Source organism: Salmo salar, chromosome ssa15, assembly GCF_905237065.1.
Source record: "Salmo salar chromosome ssa15, Ssal_v3.1, whole genome shotgun sequence".
Classification (NCBI taxonomy): domain Eukaryota; kingdom Metazoa; phylum Chordata; class Actinopteri; order Salmoniformes; family Salmonidae; genus Salmo; species Salmo salar.
Window position 1 is genome coordinate 66,659,419 of NC_059456.1, and position 15,063 is coordinate 66,674,481.

At 42.7% G+C, this 15,063-nt stretch overlaps 1 protein-coding gene across 1 annotated transcript in view; it reads right to left on the reverse strand.

Annotated features, from left to right (window-relative positions):
* The window catches only part of LOC106571949 (acid-sensing ion channel 1), an 88,319-nt gene that overhangs the window by 60,144 nt on the left and 13,112 nt on the right, over positions 1 to 15,063 (reverse strand). The gene's annotated exons all lie outside the window — the stretch shown is intronic.

Here is a 15,063-nt window from a genome sequence, read left to right on the forward strand (position 1 = left end):
AAAATCACATAAAAATGTATTTTAAACAGCGTTTGACATGCTTCGAAGTACGGTAATGGAATATTTAGAATTTTTTTGTCACGATACGCGCCGGCGCGTCACCCTTCGGATAGTGTCTTGAACGCAAGAACAAAATGCCGCTATTTGGATATAACTATGGATTATTTGGAACCAAAACAACATTGGGTGTAAAGTAGAAGTCCTGGGAGTGCATTCTGACGGAGAACAGCAAAGGTAATCCAATTTTTCTTATAATAAATCTGAGTTTGGTGAGTGCCAAACTTGGTGGGTGTCAAAATAGCTAGCCATGATGGCTGGGCTATCTACTCAGAATATTGCAAAATGTGCTTTCACCGAAAAGCTATTTTAAAATCGGACATAGCGATTGCATAAAGGAGTTCTGTATCTATAATTCTTAAAATAATTGTTATGTTTTTTGTGAACGTTTATCGTGAGTAATTTAGTAAATTCACCGGAAGTTTCGGTGGGTATGCTAGTTCTGAACGTCACATGCTAATGTAAAAAGTTGGTTTTTGATATAAATATGAACTTGATTGAACAAAACATGCATGTATTTTATAACATAATGTCCTAGGAGTGTCATCTGATGAAGATCATCAAAGGTTAGTGCTGCATTTAGCTGTGGTTTTGGTTTTTGTGACATTATATGCTAGCTTGAAAAATGGGTGTGTGATTATTTCTGGCTGGGTACTCTCCTGACATAATCTAATGTTTTGCTTTCGTTGTAAAGCCTTTTTGAAATCGGACAATGTGGTTAGATAAAGGAGAGTCTTGTCTTTAAAATGGTGTAAAATAGTCATATGTTTGAAAAATTGAAGTTTTGGGATTTTTGAGGAGTTTGTAATTCGCACCACGCCCTATCATTGGATATTGGAGCGGTGTTCCGCTAGCGGAACATCTAGATGTAAGAGGTTAACACTTTTTTGGTTACTATATGACTCCATATTTGTTATTTCATCGTTTTGATGTCTTCACTATTATTCTACAATGTACTCTCCCATCACCTCCAGTCTCCTGCTCTATTTGGAAGGTCCAGTGCTGACAGCTGGGCATTGGCTAGCCTATAACATTACTGTATCACTCTTCTTCATAAGCTTTACGAGTATTCACCCACTGCTTTAGGTAAAGTGGTTATCTTTACCATTGATCAAAATTCTGAGATGGTCAGCACTAAATACATTGTATTCAGCAGAGGGAATGAAACTCATTTGGTACAGCATGCATGCCTCATCACAACGGCATGAGGGATCAACTTCAACGCTGCCCTTTAAGTGATTTCACATGCTCCTTAAATTTCCGCCTCACTTCTCTTGTCTTTTCTAGAAAACCTGACACTCACAGAAAAGGGGTGAAGAGGGATTCCGGGGGAACGGGAGAAAGAGGGAAAGGGAAAAGGAGTGGAGGATAGAGAGAGTGCAGCATGAAAAGATAATGAGAATTGTCATGCCCATGGGGGTGGTGCGAAGGAGATGTTGTGGTCAAAATGAAGGAGAGATGAGAGAAATTGTTGAAAGGAAAAGAGAGAAAAGAGAGAAAAAAAGAGAGAAAAAGAAAGCGGGAGAATGGTTGGATAAACACCACTCGAGGACCTGAGGGTATTTGTACTTGCATTTATTAGTGATCCCCATTAGCTAATGCAAAGGCAGCAGCTACTCTTTCTGGTATCCAAATACATTAAGGCATTTACGTCACACAAAAAACAAAAGATAAAACAGCACATCAAATAACATTATTACACCAGTACATATCTACAATACAAAATGTATAATACCACCATACAACAATATTACAATGTATGTGTGTGTGGAGTGCGTGTGTAGGCGTGTGTGTGCGTTTGCATGTGTCTGCACCTGTGTGTGTCTCCTCACAGTCCCCGCTGTTCCGTGAGGTGTATTTTTATCTGTTTTTTAAATCTGATTCTACCCCTTGCATCAGTTACCTGATGTGGAATAGAGTTCCATGTAGCCATGGTTCTATGTAGTACTTTGCGCCTCCCATAGTCTGTTCTTGACTTGGGGATTGTGAAGAGACCTTTGGTGTCATGTCTTGTGGGGTATGCATGGGGTGTTCGAGCTGTGTGCTAGTAGTTTAAACAGACATCTCGGTACATTCATCTTGTTAACACTTCTTACAATAACAAGTAGTGATGAAGTCAAGAGAGAGATTGACCTGCATAGGATTAATGTTAGCGCTTAATGTGCATTTAAGGGCCAGCCGTACTGCCCTGTTCTGAGCCAAGTCCCTCTTTGTGGCACCGGACCACACAGTAGTCCAGGTGCGATAAAACTCGGGCCTGGAGGACCTGCCTTGTTGATAGTGTTGTTAAGAAGGCAGATCAGCGCTTTATTATGGACAGACTTCTCTCCATCTTAGCTACTGTTGTATCAACATGTTTTGACCATGACAGTTTACAATCCAGCGTTTCTCCAAGCAGTTTAGTCACCTCAACTTGCTCAATTTCCACATTATTCATTACAAGATTTAGTTGAGGTTTAGGGTTTAGTGAATGACTTGTCACAAAAACAATGCTATTCATTTTGAAACAATTACGACTAACTTATTCCTTGCCACCCATTCTGAAACTAACTGCAGATCTTTGTTGAGTGTTGTAGTCATTTCAGTCGCTGTAGTAGCTGACGTGTATAGTGTTGAGTCATCCGCATACATAGACACACTTTAATGGCTTTAATCAAAGCCAGTGGCATGTCATTAGCAAAGAATGAGAAAAGTAAGGGGCCTAGACAGTTGCCTTGGGCAATTCCTGATTCTTCCTAGATTACGTTGGAGAGGCCTCCAATAAAGAACACCCACACAGGTCACAAAGTTGAAGTTAAGCCTGACTTCGTTTTGTTAATCATTAATCGTCTAATCGTCACACAGAGTGCTTTTGTTTCAGCCCAATTCAGATGCAATTTGATGCTTTCTATCTTCCATTGCCTTCACAGCTAAAATGAGGTAGCAACGTGCAAAGATCAAAAGTTTTTTTTTGTGAGGAAGCCGGCGATTTGTTGCTTTGCATTTGTCTATCACCAAGCCCCGCAAGGAAAAGGAAGTTGCCGGAGTCGACATGACAGACAGACAGTGATCAGAGGAAGGAAGTAATAGCACAGCTGTCATGGCACAGCGTACAGCAGGGAACATAGAAGAAACCCACAGTAACCTAACAGCTGCTGTGCCCGGTTCCCTGGGTAGGCTTGTCAAAGCCTGCATTTGACAAACAGGAAAGAGGGGCAGAAAATCAGTGCAGGATGCAGAGGTCCCTAGAGGTGTTTTCTCACCCTTTCTATTCCTCTCTGTCTCCGTCTGTCTCTCTCTGTATATCTCTCTCTGTCTCTCATTTTTCTAATTTTTCGGCAGCTCTCTCCCTCAGTTCATTTGGGAGGCTTTTTGAACCAGCTCCATCTCTTTGTCCCACAGCCATATTTAAAGAGGCCAATTATCCCTGATCATTCCCTCCATCCATCAGCCGTTGAGAGGCAGCAAGGGGGTGGAGGATTCACTCAATGACTCTGTAATTGCTGTCTCTTTATCATTTATGCTTATTCATTTGGCAATCACTTCGTCATTTTCCCTCTTTCTCAAAACATTTGATTTAATTGTTGATACGAATACCTCAGACAAATATGTTTCCTAGTTGCTTCTTGCACTAGCTCGCTGTCATTGTGTCATAACCGAGAGGTTCCCAAACTAAGGGTCGCAACCCCATGTGGGACCCTGAATAGAATAATAATAAAAACGATATATTATAATATCTTCTTTTGTATCTCAAAACCATTGTAATGTGGTTCGCTATTCAAATCTAAAAGATAAAATTCAACTAGAGAATGTCCTTAGATCGTGGGAAAAGGCCGCCCTTGACCGTTGCACTTGAATCATTCCCACGGTGAATGGCTGGGCCTGCTACACTATGAAACCCCACACTGTTGCAGAGGCCTTGATATTACCGGCTGCAGTTGCTATGGTGAAAACAATGATTGGGGAGGCAGAGGCACAGAAACTCACATCAATAACTGTCAGATACCACTGTTAAATTAGGAATTTATGCTATTGCTATCAATCAAGAGTAAACTTTGACTGAACGAATCAAAAACTACGCAGCTTATGCTCTCCAAATGGACGTTGGCTGCGAGGGCTGAGATGCCCATGCTTTGACTTCTGTTCGATATACATGTTGGGGGATGCTATTCATGAGGACTTATTGTTCTGTCTCAAGATTCCCGAGCATGAAACGGCACAGAGGATGTTCAGTGTGCTATAGTGACTAAAAACAGATTCCATGGGATCGAATGGTGGGCTTTTTCACAGATGGGGCCCCATCTATGGCGGGTAGGCCTCTGCACTCTAGTTGTGAATGTATTTGCCTCTGCCATATGATACAGCAAGAGCAACTGGCGTCAAAAGAGCTGAGCACACAACTCAGAGATATACTGCAGCAGGTAACTCCGATTGTAAACTACATCAAACCACATCCACTGCGTGCACGCCTGTTCGTGAAACTATGTGGAGATATGGGATCAGAGTATGACAATGTTCTATTTCACACAGAGGCTTGGTGGTTGTCAAGGGGGATGTGTTGGAAAGATTTTTCACATTGAGAGAGGAACTGTTGTCATTCACAATGGATGTAAAAAAAAAAATACAGACTTGGTTGACTTTCTAGATAATGAAAATAAAATGTGTCTCCTTGCCTGTGTAACAAAAACATTCTACAGATGAGTGACCGAATCAGTGGATTCAGAGGGAAGAATTCTTATTGGAGAGATCTTTCACAAAAGCGAACCATGCCACCTTTCTTCGGCTGTGCATGTTGCTAACAGAAAACAGCATCAGTAAGTGTCCCACACGAGTGACGACTGCTCACCTCCAACGCTTGGAAGAGCACTTTGGGACCTACTTCCCAATCCATTTTACTGTGATCCTGGCTCAGTTGACATGCCGGTAAGTGAAATCTCAGACTTCTGTGCGTTCAAGATGCCTGGGAACTAAGAAAAATCCAGCTCCAACTGGGATAAAAAAAAATGTTTAACGGTCATCCAACTTGGAAATCAAACTCGGGAACTCTGGCCACTTTCTAGAGCTCCGACTTTCCGACCTGAAGATCACAGACGTCCTGATTTGACCACAATTTTTTTTTTGAATTCCCAGTTGTCTTGAAAGCACTATCAAGTGCTCTCGTCTGCATTAAAACCAAATATTGATCCAGGTTGGATGTGAGAGCAAAGATGAGGTCCGCACTGTCGACCACGCCCCCTAACTTTGAGAAGCTCCGATTCGACATGCATCAACCACACCCATCTCATTGGTGGTGGTGAGGTAAGATACATTATGTCAGACTAATTTGCAATTGACTGTAATAGCCCCACATTAAAAAGTAAACATTGGCTGTTAATTACATAATTTCCGGATGTTGCACACCCCGTGAGTCTGTTGTTTACTCCTGGCTGAAAGCGCACCGCAACATCAGGAAGTAGCATTTGCCACTCAAGCATGGTGGTGAAAAGGTTTGCATATTTTCCGGGGTTTTTTCCCACCGTTGAGCACTTAAATCGAGTTATGGAGGAGCTTGACTCCTTTTCAGACTGAATGGAGGTTGTTTTATATACTGCTCAAAAAAATAAAGGGAACACTTAAACAACACATCCTAGATCTGAATGAAAGAAATAATCTTATTAAATACTTTTTTCTTTACATAGTTGAATGTGCTGACAACAAAATCACACAAAAATAATCAATGGAAATCCAATTTATCAACCCATGGAGGTCTGGATTTGGAGTCACACTCAAAATTAAAGTGGAAAACCACACTACAGGCTGATCCAACTTTGATGTAATGTCCTTAAAACAAGTCAAAATGAGGCTCAGTAGTGTGTGTGGCCTCCACGTGCCTGTATGACCTCCCTACAATGCCTGGGCATGCTCCTGATGAGGTGGCAGATGGTCTCCTGAGGGATCTCCTCCCAGACCTGGACTAAAGCATCCGCCAACTCCTGGACAGTCTGTGGTGCAACGTGGCGTTGGTGGATGGAGCGAGACATGATGTCCCAGATGTGCTCAATTGGATTCAGGTCTGGGGAACGGGCGGTCCATAGCATCAATGCCTTCCTCTTGCAGGAACTGCTGACACACTCCAGCCACATGAGGTCTAGCATTGTCTTGCATTAGGAGGAACCCAGGGCCAACCGCACCAGCATATGGTCTCACAAGGGGTCTGAGGATCTCATCTCGGTACCTAATGGCAGTCAGGCTACCTCTGGCGAGCACATGGAGGGCTGTGCGGCCCCCCAAAGAAATGCCACCCCACACCATGACTGACCCACCGCCAAACCGGTCATGCTGGAGGATGTTGCAGGCAGCAGAATGTTCTCCACGGCGTCTCCAGACTCTGTCACGTCTGTCACATGTGCTCAGTGTGAACTTGCTTTCATCTGTGAAGAGCACAGGGCGCCAGTGGCGAATTTGCCAATCTTGGTGTTCTCTGGCAAATGCCAAACGTCCTGCACGGTGTTGGGCTGTAAGCACAACCCCCACCTGTGGACGTCGGGCCCTCATACCACCCTCATGGAGTCTGTTTCTGACCGTTTGAGCAGACACATGCACATTTGTGGCCTGCTGGAGGTCATTTTGCAGGGCTCTGGAAGTGCTTCTCCTGCTCCTCCTTGCACAAAGGCGGAGGTAGCGGTCCTGCTGCTGGGTTGTTGCCCTCCTACGGCCTCCTCCACGTCTCCTGATGTACTGGCCTGTCTCCTGGTAGCGCCTCCATGCTCTGGACACTACACTGACAGACACAGCAAACCTTCTTGCCACAGCTCGCATTGATGTGCCATCCTGGATGAGCTGCACTACCTGAGCCACTTGTGTGGGTTGTAAACTCCGTCTCATGCTACCACTAGAGTGCTAGCACCGCCAGCATTCAAAAGTGACCAAAACATCAGCCAGGAAGCATAGGAACTGAGAAGTGGTCTGTGGTTACCACCTGCAAAACCACTCATTTATTGGGGGTGTCTTGCTAATTGCCTATAATTTCCACCAGTTGTCTATTCCATTTGCACAACATCGTGTGAAATTTATTGTCAATCAGTGTTGCTTCCTAAGTGGACAGTTTGATTTCACAGAAGTGTGATTGACTTGGAGTTACATTGTGTTGTTTAAGTGTTCCCTTTATTTTTTTGAGCAGTGTATATGAGCCAGTCCATGGGAGACTCGGGTGTATTACCGGCTGGGCTGACTGCGTTGACAACTAGAGGTAATACGACATCAGGAAGAATTCCGCCCTCTAGGGGTCTCTGCGCTAGGGGTATTGGTACAGTACCTGAATAACGCTAATCAGCCGAAAGTAGATGATTCAAAAAGTACTCAGTGTAGATCAAGTGGACAGTAATTTCTCTCCCTACATGCACATCGGGCTACTGCTTTAAAGACAACCCTTTAAAAAAAGCAATGGTCTAAGAATGAGGCCGATATCATAATGAAATCTAGGAAGGATGTTTTTCGAATCTTTTAATTAAATTAGTGTTTTTTTTCACCAATCAGTTTTTAATCAGATGCAATTGGGCCTTCCACTTATTCCACATCATTGGATTGGTTGTTAAATTGTACAAGCATCCATCACCCCAGGCACTTTCTGCAATATATCATCTCCATCCCATTGGTTGGCATATCATAATGGAATATATAATTCAGAATTAATGGCTGAGGCTTGTTACATGAAACATCTCATCCAACTCATCCTCGACATCATCTTACTCACCGTAATGATTGGATAATGCGATCAGAAAATCTTACTTGATCTCAACGGACGTTGTCGCGATGAGACCAATATGAAAACACAATCTTACTCCACACACGCTGACCTGCTGACCTGAAAAATAATCAACAACTCTTTGTGAAAAATATAAATATGGTAGCTAGCATTCACAGTGTATTGCAAAACATCAAAGACCAGAAGATCTTCAAAGCAAACAGATTTTCCACTTATCTAGAGCTTGTAGATCCTGCAGTGTGTGTTTGTGCGTGCCAGGAACTGATCAACGCTGCTATGCCCATCAATGGGGCGCTGGCAAAGACCTCACCTCCAGCCTCACCTGCACATGCCAGCGTATGACCAAAGATTGTAAATAGTTAACAATTCATATCTTAACACCTTGACTCAATTCTCTCTCTCGCTCCCTCTCTGTCCTCCATAACTGTCCTCTGGTGAGATATGATAGTGTCCTGGAAAATCCCAATTGAATTGAAACTAAATCAATGGGGCAGTAAGCAGAGTACAAAGGCAGTGTACTCTCCAAGACTGAAAATGAATGGAAGACAGCTAAGACTATTGGCAACTGGCGGAGTGTCCATCATTAGCCAACGCAGCAGATTGATGGCGAGGAGACTTTAACCCAGTGGGAGATTTTAGAGTAAAACCATATGATGAATTAGCATCAGCTAGCGGCAGAAAAATAAAAAACAAACATTTACTGTGCCACCCACATATGTCGTCCATTACATACAGTATCCCACAGTCTCCCTTGAACATGAATCTTTCATCCCATCTCTACCGCATATTCCACATCTACTTCCCACATGCAGCTTTGAATGCCAAGTCTCTGAGGAGATCTCTCTCTCTCTCTCGCTCTCTCTCTCTCTCTTTCTCTCTCTCTTTCTCTCTCTCTCTCTCTCTCTGAGGAGTGCTGCGTGGACAGGAGGGGAGTGGAACAGGAGAGGGATGGCCGGACAGGGCTTTCAAAGATGCATTAAAGAGAAAATCCTCCATAACTGTCCTCTGGTGAGATACGACAGTGTCCAGGAAAATCACCATTTCATCAAAACTAAATCAATGGAGCAAAGTACAAAGGCTGTGTTCTCTCCAAGACTGAACATGAATGGAACAACGACACACTCACTCATCATCACAAACTGTAAGCAAGCTAGTTACAGTGCCTGCATCCAGCCCCATGTTCGAGCCCGGCCAACTCCAGGTCTTGCAGGTACATCCTTTCACCATCACCTGGGTCATGGACTACCTCACCGACAGGCTGCAGTGGGTCGTCAGACTACTGAACCACTTGGTCTCAGACAACATCATCACTAACACAGGTGTCCCCCACAAGGGACGGTTTTGTCACCATTCCTCTTCTCTCTACACAGCAGACTGCCGACACTCCCAAGCCACCTGTCACCTACATAAAGTTTTCAGCCAATTCAGCCATTGTAGGCTGCATCATGAAGGATGATGATTCCCTATACAGAGATGACATATCCTAATTTGTGGCATGGGGCAGCCAAAACCACCTGGAGCTAAATGTGACTGACGATATGCCTCACTGGAAAGAGAACACCTCCATGGTTTTTAAAAAGGCTCAGCAAAGGTTATTCTTTTTAAGGAAGCTCAGATCCTTCGATGTCTGCTCAGAAATGCACCCATTCTGTGGCTAGTGTCCTGCTTTACAGTGTAATCTTCCTGGGAGGAAGCAAACAGGCTAAACAAAATCATCATAAAAGGCTGGATCTAGCATCGGCACCAACCAGGACAAATTAGAGACCATGTTGGATAAGAGAATCCTCATAAAGCGTAGAAGTTTAGAAGCCAACACTCCATAGTACCTGCCTGGAGCATCACAGTGTGATGGCAGACAGTGTGATGACCTTCCACAGAGCCTTCTTACCATAAGATATGAGGCTTTTTAACACGGACACTTCATTTTTTGTAATAAATATTGATGATGATGCTTTTAATGTCTAACGTGTCTATGTTCTGTTTTTATGGTGTATTTACTGGTAATGTATGTTTTGGCTGGTGCAATCAAATTTCCCCTCTGGGGGATTGATAAACTACTGTTTTATCTTAAAGGCATGATTGGCATCGGGAAAAGAGGGTGGGCTATCAGCTGATCATTGATGTGGATGATTGATGTACATCTGCTTGTTGGCTAGCTCGATTTCTTTTACTGATTGTGATTTACCTCTCTGTCTTTCTGCCTCTCTCTGCTCCGTGTATCAGCCAACCAGATCAAATATTGATGATGATGTAGGCTAACTCACGTGTTATCAAAGTGTTAATCAAATGATATGCTGCTGTGGCAGTACTGTGTATTTTTAAACTAGGTAGCTACACAGACTCAACCGGTAAGCACATCTCTCAAGCCATGCATGTTTGGATACCGGGCGCGCGCAATCTCCATACAGGGCAGACTGGGGGGAAAAGGCGCAACCGGTCGTGCGTGAGCCCCGTACAGGGCAGTGGGCTCTGAACAACTATGAATACAAATGTATACAAAAAAGTATCATTTAGGGGGAAAATTATACCACCACCCAAAAGGGCACTTTGGAGTCTGGAAGGGCAAGACTGGAGTCTGTGCACGTGCCTGCCCCTAGGTAGAGGTAGAGCCCTATCTGTGCACGTGCCTGCCGCTAGTCTAAGGGCCCGGGGCTGTTTCTCCTTAGCTAACATATGGAATTGTTTCAAGATGGTCATACCAAGGATCAATTGGCTATTTGATTTTGAATGTTAGCACCCCTGTCGGTATAAACAATATACATTTCAAAATATTATTTGAAGAAACATTGAATTTGGCCTTACTGCTACTAGCAGATAGACATGCATTTAATAAGAGAATCATACATGGAAAAACAGATAGTCAAAAATAAAATAAAAAGGAAGTATGTGAGAGATATATGATATAAGAAAACTCAGGAAAAAAGTATAATAATTTATAGTGGAATTCCCCGTATGCCTTTTATGTGGAAATGCCCTATTCACTTCCATTCATTTTTCATAGAGCAAAATGGAGAGTCTCATCTTTCCATATAGGGTCATATTAGTGTGTATCCCAAACCGTTTGGACACTACAGATGTTTTCGTGAGAAGACAGATTTTCGGGATGTCTCCTGGTCTGACAAACACTGCTGTAGCTCGGCCACCTTCCAACACAGATGCGGAAGGCCGACATCGGTGGATGCGGTGGATTGAGACGCAGCCCATGCAAAACAATGATATCTCTAGCTTAAACACACATTTTGATGGGGATTTTTTTATTATTTCTTTATTATGCCTCAAGAGGGAGCCTCAAGCGGAAGAAAAAAAATATATATTATTTTACTTTGTTTATTGGGTTTTCAACACCAGCATTTAAAAAATAATTGCACTTGTAAGTTATTTGGTAGTAATATAAAACAATACATCAAAGACAACAATACAGCAAAACAAAGCGTGAGGCAGAAATATAACACCAAAAAAACAAAGACAAATTATATATATATTTTGATACAGTTGTTACAGGTCAACTAGCACAGATAATACAGTCCTCCTTAACATCTGAGATGCCGTGTATACACATACCAGGCCTCTTACATCACCGATATATAAATATAAATAAACATCACTCAGGAACTGCAGGGAAATGTAGTCGTTTAACATAAGAAAAGAAGGGAGCCCACATTGAGCGTGTGTTTAAATTTTTCCAACTTTATGCAATTCAAAACGGATTTAATCCAAAGAGCATGAGAAGGGGGTGTAGAGGATTTCTATCTATGTAAAATGAATCGTCTCGTTAACAAAGTGACAAAGGCAATTACACCGGTATTCATTTTGGTCAGTTGTATTGTGGATAAGGAAACCCCAAATAATTCAATAAAAGGGTCTGGTTCGATCTATGTGCTGCTTAATTCTGAGAGTGTGTTAAAGATGTCTTTCCAGAAACCAACAAGAGATGGGCAACACCGAAACGTGTACATAATTAGCAGGAGACTGGTTACATCGTACACATTTAGGGTTCACATCCATGTACATTTTGGATAATCTTGCTTTGATCCAGTGAGCCCTATGAATGAGTTTGCATTGAATGAGTCCGTGCCGAGCGCAAATAGAAATGGTATGTACCCTTTTGAGTGGCCCTTCCCATAGTTCATCAGATATTTCCTCACCCAGTTCTTCCTTCCATGAGGATTTAATATTGTTTAATGAGGTGGTTTGTAGTGAGCAAATTTGACTCTAGATTATTGACAAGGTGCCTTTCAGAGTAGGAAGTGGGATAAGAAATGTGTCAAACTGGGTTTCACCAGGAAGGATGGGGAATCGGATATCTATGCTGTGGACGTAAATCCGGATTTGTAAGAATCTAAAGAAATTATGTCTGGGGAGACCAAATTAAGCTGATAATTGTTCAAACGTACTAAATGTATTGTTAATATAAATCTTTTAATACCGAGACTAGACCATGTTGAGAAAGCACCATCAACCATAGATGGGGGAAAAGCTGGGTTTGAGGCTACCGGAGCCAAAGAAGAGGTTGTCTGAAACCCAAAGTCACGTCTAAATTGATTCCAGATACTCAATGTTGTTTTGACATTTATTTTTGGTGAAGGAGGAGTAAGGGACCGTAACGGAGGAGTGGGCGAGGGAAGATGTCGGTATAGATGATGTTTGGGCCTCTGCAAAAGCTGTGTTCGTATCCTATGGGGCTTTTTGTACCATATAAAAGGTAGAATTAGGCCGGTCGATCTTTTTGTACCATATAAAAGGTAGAATTAGGCCGGTCGATCTTTTTGTACCATATAAAAGGTAGAATTAGGCCGGTCGATCTTTTTGTACCATATAAAAGGTAGAATTAGGCCGGTCGATCTTTTTGTACCATATAAAAGGTAGAATTAGGCCGGTCAATCTTTTTGTACCATATAAAAGGTAGAATTAGGCCGGTCGATCTTTTTGTACCATATAAAAGGTAGAATTAGGCCGGTCGATCTTTTTGAAAAACGTATTGGGAAGAAAAAACAGTAGACACTGATAGAAATATACTGCTCAAAAAAATAAAGGGAACACTTAAACAACACATCCTAGATCTGAATGAAAGAAATAACCTGATTAAATACTTTTTTCTTTACATAGTTGAATGTGCTGACAACAAAATCACACAAAAATAATCAATGGAAATCCAATTTATCAACCCATGGAGGTCTGGATTTGGAGTCACACTCAAAATTAAAGTGGAAAACCACACTACAGGCTGATCTAACTTTGATGTAATGTCCTTAAAACAAGTCAAAATGAGGCTCAGTAGTGTGTGTGGCCTCCACGTGCCTGTATGACCTCCCTACAACGCCTGGGCATGCTCCTGATGAGGTGGCGGATGGTCTCTTGAGGGATCTCCTCCCAGACCTGGACTAAAGCATCCGCCAACTCCTGGACAGTCTGTGGTGCAACGTGGCGTTGGTGGATGGAGCGAGACATGATGTCCCAGATGTGCTCAATTGGATTCAGGTCTGGGGAACGGGCGGGCCAGTCCATAGCATCAATGCCTTAGTCTTGCAGGAACTGCTGACACACTCCAGCCACATGAAGTCTAGCATTGTAAGGAGAGGTGTAGAAAAGACCAGCATTCCAAATCGTCCTTAGTACGAGTTAAAAGAGGAGCAAAGTTGGCCTGAAAAAGGTTTTCAAATCTGATTGTGATAAATAAAACTACTCTGAGCAATTTTAAATGGCAAGTTATGTAAAGGGATTTTTTTTGCAGCCACATTAAGCGGCATCAATTTGCTTTTACTGAGATTCAGTTTATACTGAAGGATGTGTGACTGAAAGATGTGAAAGTGGCAAGGGCAGCAGGAACAGAAACAGAAAGGTTGGATGTGTATAATAATAAATCCTCTGCATATAAAGACAGTTTGTGTTGGTGTCCGTATCTGACTATACATTTGATGAGGGGGTTGGAGCGAAGTGCTATTGCAAGGGGTTTTATGGCGAGGGCAAACAGTAAGGGACATAAAGGGCAACCCTGGCGTGTCGATCAGTGCAAAGGGAAGCAACCTGATTGAGTGTTATTAGTCCTGACAGAGGCTTGAGGGGATGAGTACAGAAGTCTTATCCAAGTAATGAATTTGGATCCAAAGCCACATTTATTTAGAGTGTAAAAAAGGTATTTCCATTACACCCGGTCAAACGCTTTCTCCGCATCCAGGGATATAATGGCTTCAAAGGCATTGGTGACAGAGGGATTATATATACTATTAAATGATCATCGAAGATTGAAGAATGAGTGTCTATTTTTAATAAATCCTGTTTGATAATTGATGGGAGGACTGTTTCCAGACACGTTTCCAGAAGTTTGGCTGGAATATTATAGTCGACATTTAGCAGGCTAATTGGATGGTATGATACACAGTCACGAGGGTCTTTGTTTTTTTTAAAGAATAAAACAAATGGTTGCCTGAGTGAGAGTCTGTGGGAGAGCACCATTTACAAATGCCTCATAGTACATTTCAATTAGAATAGGGGAGAGAAGCTTTTGGAAGAAATTATCCAATTCCAATATATCCGCTTTACTTTCAGAAGTATATAAAGACTGGTAAAATCTCTTGAACTCCTCATTGATCCCCCTAGGGTCTAATGATATCCCAGACGATGTACGAATTTTAGGAATCTGGTGTGATGATGATAGTTGACGTAACTTGTGAGCTAATCATTTACTGGCTTTATCTCCGTGTTCTGTCACACCCTGATCTGTTTCACCTGTCCTTGTGATTGTCTCCACCCCCCTCCAGGTGTCGCCCATCTTCCCCATCATCCCCTGTGTATTTATACCTGTGTTCTCTGTTTGTTTGTTGCCAGTTTGTCAAGTCAACCAGTGTTTTTCTCATCTCCTACTTTTCCCCACTCTTTTTCTCGCCCTCCTGATTTTGACCCTTGCCTGTCCAGACTCTGAGCCCGCCTGCCTGACCACTCTGCCTGCCCCTGAGCCTGCCTGCTGTCCTGTACCGTTGCCCCTACTCTGGATTACCAACCTCTGCCTGACTTGACCCTGAGCCTGCCTGCCGTCCTGTACCTTTGCCCCACTACTCTGGATTATTGACCCCTGCCTGCCTTGACCTGTCGTTTGCCTGCCCCTGTTGCTGTAATAAACATTGGTACATCAACACAGTCTGCACTTGGGTCTTACCTGAAACGCTATATGTTCGTAGTAAGTGCTCCTAGACTTGACAAGCAGTTCAGCAACCTGGTCTGTTAATAGTGTGTCAAATTCTGCTTGCAAAGTCAAACGCTCCTTATAAATATCTGGAGATGTCATC